Here is an 11,807-nt window from a genome sequence, read left to right on the forward strand (position 1 = left end):
TGAACAGCACTAATGTTAATCTATGTAATTTAAATGACTTGCGAATTTGAGCGATCGCAATGGCTCAAATTCGCAATAGAATTCGCAGCAGTGTGAACCTAGCCTAAGCCATTCAAGTTTGTATGCATTGCAGTTTGCTGTCTAAGAACATACAGAAGGAAAGGTCAGTGTAACTACCCAATCAAGAGGAATTTTAGTGCCACATCTTGTTTTAATTACAATGTACCTTGAGGATAATTCTACTGCATCTTATTGAATGCCCTCTGGTGACTAGTTGAATTATGTGGCGGGTGGTGAGGTTTGGGTAAGCCTAGATGGGAATTTTAGACTCTCCTTTACTACGGCTATTTGGGGATATTATACTTTGTATAACAACTGTACATTGTATTTGTCCTCCCTCTTCCCCTCTTTCCTCTCCCCCCCCCCCTTTTTGTTTGATTTGTCTTCCCCTTTGCTATGATTTTTGTATGGAAAGATTTTTGATGTCTGTTACTATTAGATATGGGAGCTGCATTGTACACTGGTGCTGAATTGTGGTGCTGAATGTTTATTATGTTCTAAGTTCGTATATGTATTATCCATGTGGAAAACCTTTAATAAAAAGAATTTACAAAAAAAAAAAAATAATAATTACAATGTATCTAACACAAGAAACAAAAAATAATATATTGCAGCTTATGATTCATTTAGGTGCATTAGTTTTCTTTTTTTTTTTTCAGGCTTTCATTTATTTTCCCCGTTAATCCTGCAAGTTACTTCTCATCCTAGGCTACACTCGCTCACCTCACTGTATCTAAGGAGGAGCTATTTGTTGCCCCCAGAAAAACATTACATGACTCCTACCTGTAATTCTGTATGGCCTTGACTTCTCTCCTGTGGCTGATGACTGCAGGGAAATTGAAACTTTGAATAGCATTTTATATTTGGTTGAATGTTTACAATGTATTAAGTTAATAGCTGGCTAAATAGAACCAAAGCACAGCTAGGGTGTAACTCTCTAAAAATAGATGCTTTAAAACATTTTGTGAATAATTGGCTACACAGACCCTAAAGTACACTCATGGGTGTAGCCTTTTAAAATATATTTACCCAATACCAACTTTTTCTCACGAGGCAGGGAGATACATGTATGTATATATTACTGTTGCAAACTAGAATGGATAAAAATATAATCCCAGTTGAAATCTCTGTAAGTATTGGCATGACATTGCTGACTTTGTTGCATTGTTGGTATATTGTTGGCTCCAGCATCTGTTGGCACTGACACTGCAGTCTTTAAAGTGATACTAAAGTCTCTTTTTTTTTTTCATTAAAAATAATAAACATGTTATACTTACCTGCTCTGTGCAGTTGGTTTTGCAAAGAGCAGCCCAGATCTTACTCTTCTCAGGCCCCTTTTCAGTTCTCCTGGGCCCTCCCTCCTGTTGAGGGCCCCCACAGCAAGCAGCTTGCTATGGGCGCACCTGAGCCGAGCCGCAGCTCCCTGTGTCCATTGAGACATGTAGCCGCTGCCTGATCCCTCCCCTTTCTCATTGGCTCACTGACTTTGATTGGCAGCAGCGGGAGCCAATGGTGCCGCACTGCTGTCTCAGCCAATGAGGAGGAGAGTCCCGAACAGTCAAGTCTCTCGTGCAACATCGCTGGATCTAGATGGATCTCAAGTAAGTATTAGGGGGGCTGTGGGGGGCTGCTGCACACAGAAGGTTTTTTTTTATCTTATTGCATAGAATGCATTAAGATAAAAAAAAAAAAACCTTCTGCCTTTACAACCACTTTAATACCTCCTTTAAAGGTGAAGTATGGCCAAATCTCTTTTGGCTATACTTCTTATGTGGCTCACAGGAGTGCACTTAGTTCTGCAATCCTGTGACCCAGATTCAGCCAACAGTGGGCTAAAGACATCACAGAGCCAGTCCAGGCTCTGCAGAGACTCCAATAATAATGTCACAATTCATCCAGATGCCTGACCAGCAGCTGGCCTAGCGTCTGCTGCATTTTTGAGAGCTACAGCATGGTCTATAAATATATGGATGAGTGCGTTTGGGGCAGAGGAACTTGACTGGCGAGTCCTGACCTCAACCTTCGGGGTGAATTACAGCGGAGACTGTGAGCCAGGCCTTCTTGTCCACATCAGTGCCTGACCTCACAAATGGGCTTCTCGATGAATGGTCAAACATTCCCATAGACACACTCCTAAACCTTGTGCACAGCCTTCACAGAAGAGTTTAAGCTGTTATAGCTGCAAAGTGTGGGCCAACTCAATATTGAGCCCTACGGATTAAGACTGGGATGCCATTAACGTTCATGTGCGTGTAAAAGCATAATATTATATATGGCATGAATGGGTTAAAACAGGGAAAATCAACACTTGATTAAATTGGAAGTGAAGTAAAAATTCACTGACTCACCCCTATTGTGGGGGATCCCGGAGTTCAGTAACAGGCGGAAAAGGAGGTGAGGACTTGGATATAGCAATATACCAAGAGAGAGTAACTCTCAAGGGAAACACACAGCAGTGTAATAGTCACAAAAATAGAAAATATTTATTAATAGAATTTCCACAAAAAGGCAACATTCACCACACCACAGTAAAAACCATTAAAGACAACGTTGTCAATAGTATATGGCACCAGATAAATCAGAGATTGTGTCATATATACAGATCAATTATCTTAATGTGTTAATCTTGCAAAAGCCTAACTGATACACAGGAAACACATAAGAGCAATAGTTTCAGGCTTACCTGCTCTTTCTCAAGTCCACAAGTGTCCAAAAATTAAACCTTTCTGAAATATGCATTAAAAGTACACACAATGTATCATCAAAACCATTTATTGTTCATTAAACTGGAAGAGGAATCCAATGTTGCCCCACCTCAATGCAAGGAAATCATCAATATAGCGCCATCAAAGTAAACTATGTTCGGTGAATAAAAGACTCAGATTTAAAATTGGTTCATAAACATCCTTGCATAGGGTGACTTTGGACCCCTTTGCCACACCCCGCCATTGTAAGTAGAAAATATCCACAAAGGAAAAATAATTTGGAAAGCAAACAGTTCTCCAAAGAGATTTAATTGTTCAGCTGTAAAGTGGTCACTAACTCTCATAAGGTCCAGTGTAGTTAAAATACCCTCCTGGGGTGTGTCCTGGCAATAGAGGAGTGAAGACGTGTGTCTCCTTAGCTCCGTCTCGCAATTCACCAGCGCTACGGGAGTGAAACATACCCCACCCGCCACCTGTCATGTCCCTGAGGAACCGGACATCCTCCCAGCCACCGCAAACTGACCGATCGTGGCAGGCTCAGCTAGACTCCTTCTTCCCCAAGCACAACGGGAGAGGCCGTGAGGCCTCCAAGATGGGGCCGGCCGCAAAGGCCCAGAGAGCACACAAGGCCGCGCAGAGTACCGCCACCAGGTCACACCAGCGGAACAACTCTCCCATACCGTCCCCACGGTCGGTAAGTGATTCAGCTCCCCTGACCTCCCGGGGCTCCCCCGCATCCCAGGAGGGTGATCCTGCTGACCCATGGATCCCCTGGCTGACATTAGACGCCATATTATGTCCTTATCTACTAAAGCTGATCTTGAGCGCTTTGCTGACAGGGTGGAAAAATCCCTTAAGGAGGACATTGCACAGCTCAAAGCTGATACAACGCACCTGGAGTGTAGGCTTTAATCCTTGGAGCAAAAGTTTGAGGAAGCCCTTCCTGTCATCTCCATGCTACAGGATAAATGCGCCATACAGGGCCACCAGATTGAGGCCCTGCTTTGCCAGTTAGACGACGCAGAGAACCGTAGCCGCAGGGCCAACATCAGGATTCGAGGCCTACCTGAAGCCACTGGTGCTAGGGACATTATCCCCACCCTGAAAGGCGTCTTTAAAGAAATTCTGGGGATTCCTGCTACTGCCACTATTGAAATTGATCGTGCACACAGGGCCCTGAAACCCCCTTCTCAAGATGTGAACAACCCAAGGGGCATTATCTACAAACTGCATAAATATACGCTCAAGGACCGCATTATGCAGAAAATGAGAGGCAAACCCTATCTTGACTTTGATGGTGCACACCTAGCCAAGACATTTCAAGATCACTTCGTCCTCTCCTGGCAGCCATTCAGATCGCAGCCTGTCATACCGATGGGGTTTTCCCTTTTGCCTCCAAGTTACCAAGGAGGGCAGATCTGTGACTCTTCGTACTAAAGATGACCTCCCGCATTTCCTGACTTCCTTGGACCCGGATCCGGTGGATTTTCCTGACTGGAGGGGCTCTTTGGACTTTGTTGCTGCCAGATTGCCCACAGCCATGGCAACCCGCTAAGAGCCAAAACCACAAACGAAACCGCAGGCGGCACCCCTCAGACTCTTCAGCGGGCCTGGCCCTCTTAAGAAACTGATAGACTTATGCTTCCTTGATGGCGAGATGCTATCGTGACCTGTGTATTTCTGAGTATTACAATTGGGACTTCCTTCAAACGCTAACCAGAATGCTTTCTTCAGGCCTAGATGTCCCTTTGCCCTCTTCATCCCCCCACTTTTCTCCCTCTCCCATCGCACCACATTAGATGCGCTGGACGGAGGCCCTTTCACCCTCTCCCTATGTTGGTACGTGTACCCCCCGTAGGCCACCCTTTTTCTATGGGTATTGATCCCCATTGGGATCTCAGGTCGTGGTTCGGACCTCCTCCCCTTTCAGGGGACGGGGCCCCTAACATGGCCCTCAGTTGTTTCATGAGCTCTGATGGCTTCCGCCATCCTGTTTTGTTATATTTTTTGTATCTGTCTCATACATGATTTGTCTTTCCCTCCCCCCTCTTCCCTGTTCTTTCTTTTCCCGTCCCCCCCTTTCCAGGTCAACCTTGCCTTCTCGTCGTCTGCACCGAGCACGCCACCAATCTGCACGCCCTGACCACCTTCACACCGTCCTTTGGCTACATTACAGGTGAGTACATATAATGTCAGGGGTCTCTGCTCCCCACACAAATGTAACAAGTTGTGGGGGGAGTTGAAGAGGCTGAAAACCTAGGTGGTCTTCCTTCAGGAGACTCATTTTATGCCAAAATCCCTTCCTAAACTGCCTATCCATCTCTACAACCAACGGTTCATCAGCACCTCTCCGACACCTAAATCTAGGGGGATGGCCATCGCCATACACAAGACATGCCACTTTCAACCCTCAGACCATAAGGTAGATCCCTTGGGCAGGTACGTCTTTTTGAAGGGTAGTATTGCTGGCCAGACGTACACGTTTGCGGCAATTTATGCCCCTAATGCTAACCAACTTACCTTCATTGATAACACTTTGGACCGCCTAGCGGACTTTAGAGAAGGCTTCTTGATTTTGGGAGGGGACTTCAACGTAAGCCCTGACCCCTTGCTAGACACGTCCCACGCGAGACCCCCACATTCCTATGCGTTCCTTAAACACTTCCGCAAGACCATTCAATCGCACCTCCTGGTCGACAGCTGGCGGACACTGCACCCCTCAGACCGTGACTTCAGCTACTATTCTAAACTACAATATACACACGCATCGACCACATCTATGTGGGCCACAATATTCTAGAACTCCTCCAGTCTGCGTCCATTGGCACCATTTCCATTTCGGACAACGCCCCGTTGACGGTTGCCTTTGCCCTGCCTCCGGGTATGCAGAGGGCCTGGACGTGGCGGCTAAATGACAACCTACTGGACGACGTGGTTGTGGTGAAGGAGGTTGCGGACACCCTAACCTACTATTTTAGGGAAAACCCAGTTGACGAGAAAAACAAGGGGGTGGTTTGGGAGGCCCATAAGGCTGTGGTCAGGGGGGAACTGATCCCTCAAGGATCCAGACTTAAGAGAGAACATCGGGCAGACTTCTTGAGAGTGCATACTGCACTTCAGAAGGCTGAACTTTGACACAAAGCCAATGGGAGTTCAGAGGCACTGAAAGACCTGACAGAGCTACGGGAACTGTTCCTGCGTCTGCTTGACCGTCAAACCCGCAAACAGTTTCGCTTTATGGCACATAAATATTATGAACACGAGAACAAATGCGGGTGGATGCTGGCTCGTGCTCTCTGGAAACGACACGCACAGACGTACATACACAAATTACATACCGCTTCAGGGGTCCCGATCATACAATCCTCCAAAATCGCAGTGGGGTTCCGAGACTATTACGCCGCACTATATAATTTGGACTCTGACCTCCCCCCGCCTCACAAGATGCCAGACATGACTACTTGACTGCAGCTGGTCTCCCAACGCTTACAGACGATCAGCCCTTGGCCCTAGAACTCCCAATCACCGCAGCTGAGCTTAGAGCCACGGTGGATTCCTTGCCCAATGGAAAGAGTCCTGGCCCTGATGGGTTCACTAAGGCATATTACAAAGCCTTTCTAAATATAAATATAAATCAGCGCGTATATGTAAAATGAGCAGCTGAACACCAGGGTCAATCCCTCAAATGAATATTAATGAATAAGGTGCACGGATCATGACTCTTATATTCCCCTGGGGAGTTGTCATCACAGTTCTTGGTTGTGCAACATCCCCAGGGGACAATATATAAGGTTACGCCGCAATTGTACCACTGTGGAAGATTTTATTAGTCAATCTCAAGTCCTTTCCTCCAGGTTCGAACAAAAAGGCTATGATCGAGCTGTTCTAGATGAAGAGGTAACAAAAGTTAAATCATTGGCTAGAAAGGAGTTAATTTCCAATTCCACTAAGGTTCCTATTGGAGAGAACCATAATTTCAAAATGGTATTGGATTATAATATACAATATCGTAAATTTGAGAGGATTATACAAAAAAATTGGTCAATTCTGAAGCAGGATAAGGTTCTGGGCCCTGTATTACCAGACCGACCTCAATTTATCTAAAAGAAAGCCTCCACACTAAGGGATCGTTTAGCCCCTGGTGTTTTAAATCCGCCAGTTCCCACTTCTAATAGGCTATTTTCCTTTTTGGGAGGTTTTTATGCATGTGGAAGATGTGAAAGGCCTCAAGACCCATAATGTGTCCAGACATTTCAAAGCATTCCATCAACAGAATCCTAAAAGTTTGAAATTCTGGAGTATCGAAAGGGTTACGAAGCACTGGAGGGGGGGAAATTTTATCAGACAATTAAGTAAAAGAGAGTCTTATTGGATATATGAAACGAGAGTACTCTGCCCTGAGGGGTTAAATGTAGATTTAGATACCAATTGTTTTATTTCTGATCGCTAAGATATTTATTTATGGTTTTTAATGTATTATACGGCAATATTTTTTATTGTCCTGGTGTTGTAATTATGTATCGTTAGGATTTTGTATTGGAGTAAGAGATGGCCGCGGATGATGGACGCATAGATGTTTTTATTTCCCCATTTTTTATTGAAAAAAATAAAAAGTTTTATAAATAAAAATTTTTTTGGGGAGAAAACAAAATTTTAAACATATGATTTTTATAATATGGGGGATTTCTTCATAAATTTTCTCATTATCTTATTCAATTTTTGTATACCGCATTAGTTCCTGTGGAATGATGCATTTTTTGTAATATGAGTGGACATAAATCTGGTTCCGTTTGTCCTGTATGTTTTACAAGGGGACACTTCCGGGAACTGATTTCCTGTTCTGGTGTGCGCCGTCTATGGTTTGTTTACCTTTGCTATGGTTACCCACCTTGTATAAAGCGCGGGTGCCCACGTAGTCTCTCTATCTGCTGAAGAAGACCCCGCCCACTGGGACGCAACGCGTCCAGAACGAGACGTCGTTCTATCAGTTTGTGTGTACACACCATCGCGAATCGCTGTCGTACTTGCACTTGAGAAGTGCTTCATTTGTAAGTGCAATGATTTATCTTCTTTTAATAAATCTTATTATATGGAGAGCACTATTTCTGTCCCCCTTTGTGTTCCATATGTTATCGAGATTACCCTGATCCTCATTTACCTGCTATGTGACGGAAGTCCTGTATGCTGATCTGGAGTGCATCATCTCTCTATGACCCTTATGGGAATGTCTATCTGACCCTCTGTAATTAAAGGGTCCTGGTTGCCAGGTGACAGGCCAGTCTTAATAACGGTGGAGGGCACATCGATCAGTCACTTTATCTGGCATGTTTTTACATCACGCTTGAATGGTGGAATCTCACTGGATGATTTTATGGACTCTTTGCCATTGCTCTCTGATATTTGGATGATTTTATTGCACTATCGTCCTAAAGATATTCATTTATTATATTTTTTTTCTCACTGCACAAAGCCTTTCTGCCTCAACTAGCGACTCCCATGTGTAACTACTTTAATTCTATAACAGGGAGTCGGGACATCCCCCTTTTGGCCCACATCACTGTGATTCCGAAAGAAGGCAAGGACCCCACCGTCCCTAAGAGCTATCGCCCCATTTCTCTCCTTAATTTAGACATAACAATTCTAGCGAAAATATTGGCAAATAGGCTTAAACACCTTATCCCTGAAATTGTCCATCCAGACCAAACAGGCTTCATAACGGGTAGGGAGGCCAGGGACAACTCCCTCAGAGCGGTGCACCTCATACACTGGGCCCGTACCCACCCGGTTCCACAACACTATATTATTTTATCAACAGATGCGGAAAAAGCTTTTGACCGCGTAGACTGGTCTTATTTGACAGAGGTGCTCCAGTCATTACGGTTAGGTCCGCGAATGCTGGCTTCAATTACGGCCCTGTATTCCACACCTTGCGCCCAGGTCAAAGTAAATGGGACCCTTTCGACTCGATTCCCCATCAGAAATGGCACGAGACAGAGGTGTCCTCTCTCACCCCTCTTATTCGCCCTAGTGCTAGAGCCATTTCTCCGCACAGTGCGAGCTATCCCGGACATTAAAGGCCTTCAGGTCGGTAACACAGAACACAAACTCTCGGTGTATGCCGATGATGTCCTGTTCCACCTCTTGGATCCCCTGCTCTCCTTGCCCAACCTGATGAAGGAACTGAAGCTCTTTGGGTCTCTTTCCAACTGGCGCCCTACTTGGCCACGACCCTTAAGGCAGCTTTCGCCTTTGCCTGGGCTACTGTCATGGTTATGCAATAGAGTTTTCTCTGTCAACTTACCTGTCTCCATGTGTTCATCTCTAGAGACCAGCTGCCTCTCACCTAACTGGTTTTATAACCTCTCCTCTAAGCATGGCCCCACCCCAGGCCCTATCAGGGAACCCTATATTAACCTGTGCACTGCAAGCCAGCAGTGCTGATCAACCATTGTGTGTTAGCCTCCGTGTGTACTTGCTGTGTTTCCTACGTCTGTTTCCTGTTACCGACTTTGGCCTGTTCTCGACTCTCCCTGTCTGCTTGTTACCCTGACCTTTGGAATGTTATGATTATCCTTGTCTGCTAGTCGCCCTGACCTTTGGCTTACCCCTTACTTCCCTGTCGTTCCAGCCTGCTGCCTCCTTCCCCTTCTCCTGTAAGTCTACGGTGAGCATGAGCTGTGAGACCCTGGGGGCCGCGACCTGGAGCCAGACTGCAGCGCAGTCCATCCTCACCACTAGAGGCTCTGGTGAACACCCACTGGCTCTTAAACTCCACGCCCTGGGGAATCTATGCTCTAGCTCCCACTGGGATCCATGTTAGTTATCCTGTAGACCTGCTTCCTGAACCTTTCAGGGTTCAATCCGCAGCAGTCAGTCCTAGGGTCCACTACCTTAGCGGTGCACTTCCGACTCCTACAGAGTGCATCTGTCACCTGGACCCAAGTGACCTGACAGCTACGTCGTCCCTGCAATACTTAGATGTGCAACTCACGGATCGCTTTGACACCCTATACACTGCCAACTATCCCCCGTTGCTTACTGCGGTCAAAAAAGACCTCTCCCAATGGACGCAGACTGCCTTTACATGGCTGGGTAGGGTGAACATAATAAAGATGAATATCCTGCCACACATACTCTTCTATCTACAGATGCTACCAGTCCCCTTACCCCGACTCATTTTTGACCGACTGTCCAGCCTACTGTCTGACTTTATCTGGAACGCACGTAAACCCAGGATAGCTCTACGGGTTCTGCGACGTCCGAAGTGGGGTGTTGGCCTGGGAGTTCCAGACATTAGACAATATTACAGAGCCATAGCCCTACAGAGGATACTTAACTGGCGTTTCCATACCCACTCGAAACTTTGGGTTCCCCTGGAGAAATGCCTAGCGGGTAGAAACTTATCCTATGCACCCTGGTTGCCCCGGGAACATAGGGGATTATCAGAGACGTGGTGTGCTCGGTGCGGATGTAGAAGATGCTCCTTTCTAATCTACAGGTAACCTGGTCCAACCCCTCCACCCCTCCACCTTTTTCTCCCTCCCTCTTCCTTTCCTTCCCCCTACTATCCTTTCCTTCCTTAGTACGCTCTACAAGATAAAAGTTCCTTTTTCCCCCCTTTTTATTTCTCTTTGTACATATATTGCAGGTACTTGGGGAATTCATGTAGGAATGTTGGTTAGAAGTTGACTCACATAGCCCCAATGCCCGTGGTACAGGCCCCAGTATTACTGGGGACACTGGCAGTTCCGTCTGGGCACGTATTGTTGCCTTTTGATTTTCCTGGCATGCGGAGGGGTTGGGGGCGGTTTGATGGAGGCTGATGACCCCCCCCCCTTGCCCCAGCTGCAGGCCACCAGACCATACACCCCACACACCTCTGACAGCAACCCACCCCTGGTTTATCCCCGGGGTCGGGGTGCTCCTGGGCTAGATTCTACGCTTTCTATGCCTTCCTCATCCCCGCAACCTTCATATTGTTATATTGTTGCCCCCCCTCCCCTCTGGGGCTCACTAGACTCTCCCCATTCCCAGGACTTCTCTTTTTGTATATGTCTCTGTTCAACCTACTCACTGAATAATTGTTACCACTGCGTGGTCGTTGGTCTTATGTCTCTACAAATTGTTGGACATGTCTTGTTATGTGTTGTTTTGAAAATAAATACTGATTATACAAAAAAATACCCTCCTGATGATTAATGGCAGTGTACAGACTGAACAAATCCTAAATTACAATTAGCATAGTATATATGTTAGCATAGGCATATAAATGTTAGCAATCTCAGTCAATTATTTCAACTTTTTGAGGAGCAGTATAACTACTGAAGGGCGTCATTGTGCAAACCACTTATGGCATACTTATCTACAAGAGCACACTAGAGACACACTTATTATAAAAACACATAACCCCACCCCCAAAAATATTATCAACCCATATCTTATCAACCAAGAAAAAAAAAAAGATTTACATTTGAAGATAGCTTGGAGTTGGGCTCCATATCACATCTGTATCTAAATACAAATACAAAAGCTAATCAATAAAGAAAATAATCTAAACTGTATACAACACCAATTTATAACTATCCCAAGATGAATAAGTGAAAAAGTGCATATCAACACAAAAGGTCAATTGTGGTCGCCCCTTAAATAAACATATCTCTCATTTCATACAGGGAGGATATTGTTTAAATAAATATTTATAACTTTTAGCCACCCGAAGAGCTAACAGTGAATGTGTACTTAATTCTGTACTGATAAACCCTACATGTCAAGTCTGTTTGAATTGGCTTTTGTATATACTTCTTAGACTTAAGAGCTGTATTTACTAGAATTAATAGATCTATATGGATTTAAAGTACATGCAAACTCAATCTCATAAACTCGAACATGTGTTCAAAGTCATTTCCAATATTTTGAAATTTGCAGCTTTCATTACAATACCTGGTGATCCTGCCATAAAGCTCTTTGTTCAGGCACTTCCTTTTAGAAGTGCTCAGATGCAACAAAGGATGAAAAAAGAGTAAATATAGGTATTTTATTTTT

At 45.1% G+C, this 11,807-nt stretch overlaps 1 protein-coding gene across 1 annotated transcript in view; it reads right to left on the reverse strand.

Moving 5' to 3' along the window:
* BPIFB2 (BPI fold containing family B member 2) overlaps positions 1–1,000 on the reverse strand; it is a 42,432-nt gene extending 41,432 nt beyond the window's left edge. Inside the window, exon 1 of the mRNA XM_073606548.1 lies at positions 844–1,000. The gene's annotated coding sequence lies outside the window, so the exon portion shown is untranslated. The remainder of the gene's footprint in view (positions 1–843) is intronic.
* Positions 1,001–11,807: the final 10,807 nt, after the last annotated feature.

The sequence above is a fragment of the Aquarana catesbeiana genome, linkage group LG12, assembly GCF_042186555.1.
Source record: "Aquarana catesbeiana isolate 2022-GZ linkage group LG12, ASM4218655v1, whole genome shotgun sequence".
In the NCBI taxonomy this organism is placed as follows: domain Eukaryota; kingdom Metazoa; phylum Chordata; class Amphibia; order Anura; family Ranidae; genus Aquarana; species Aquarana catesbeiana.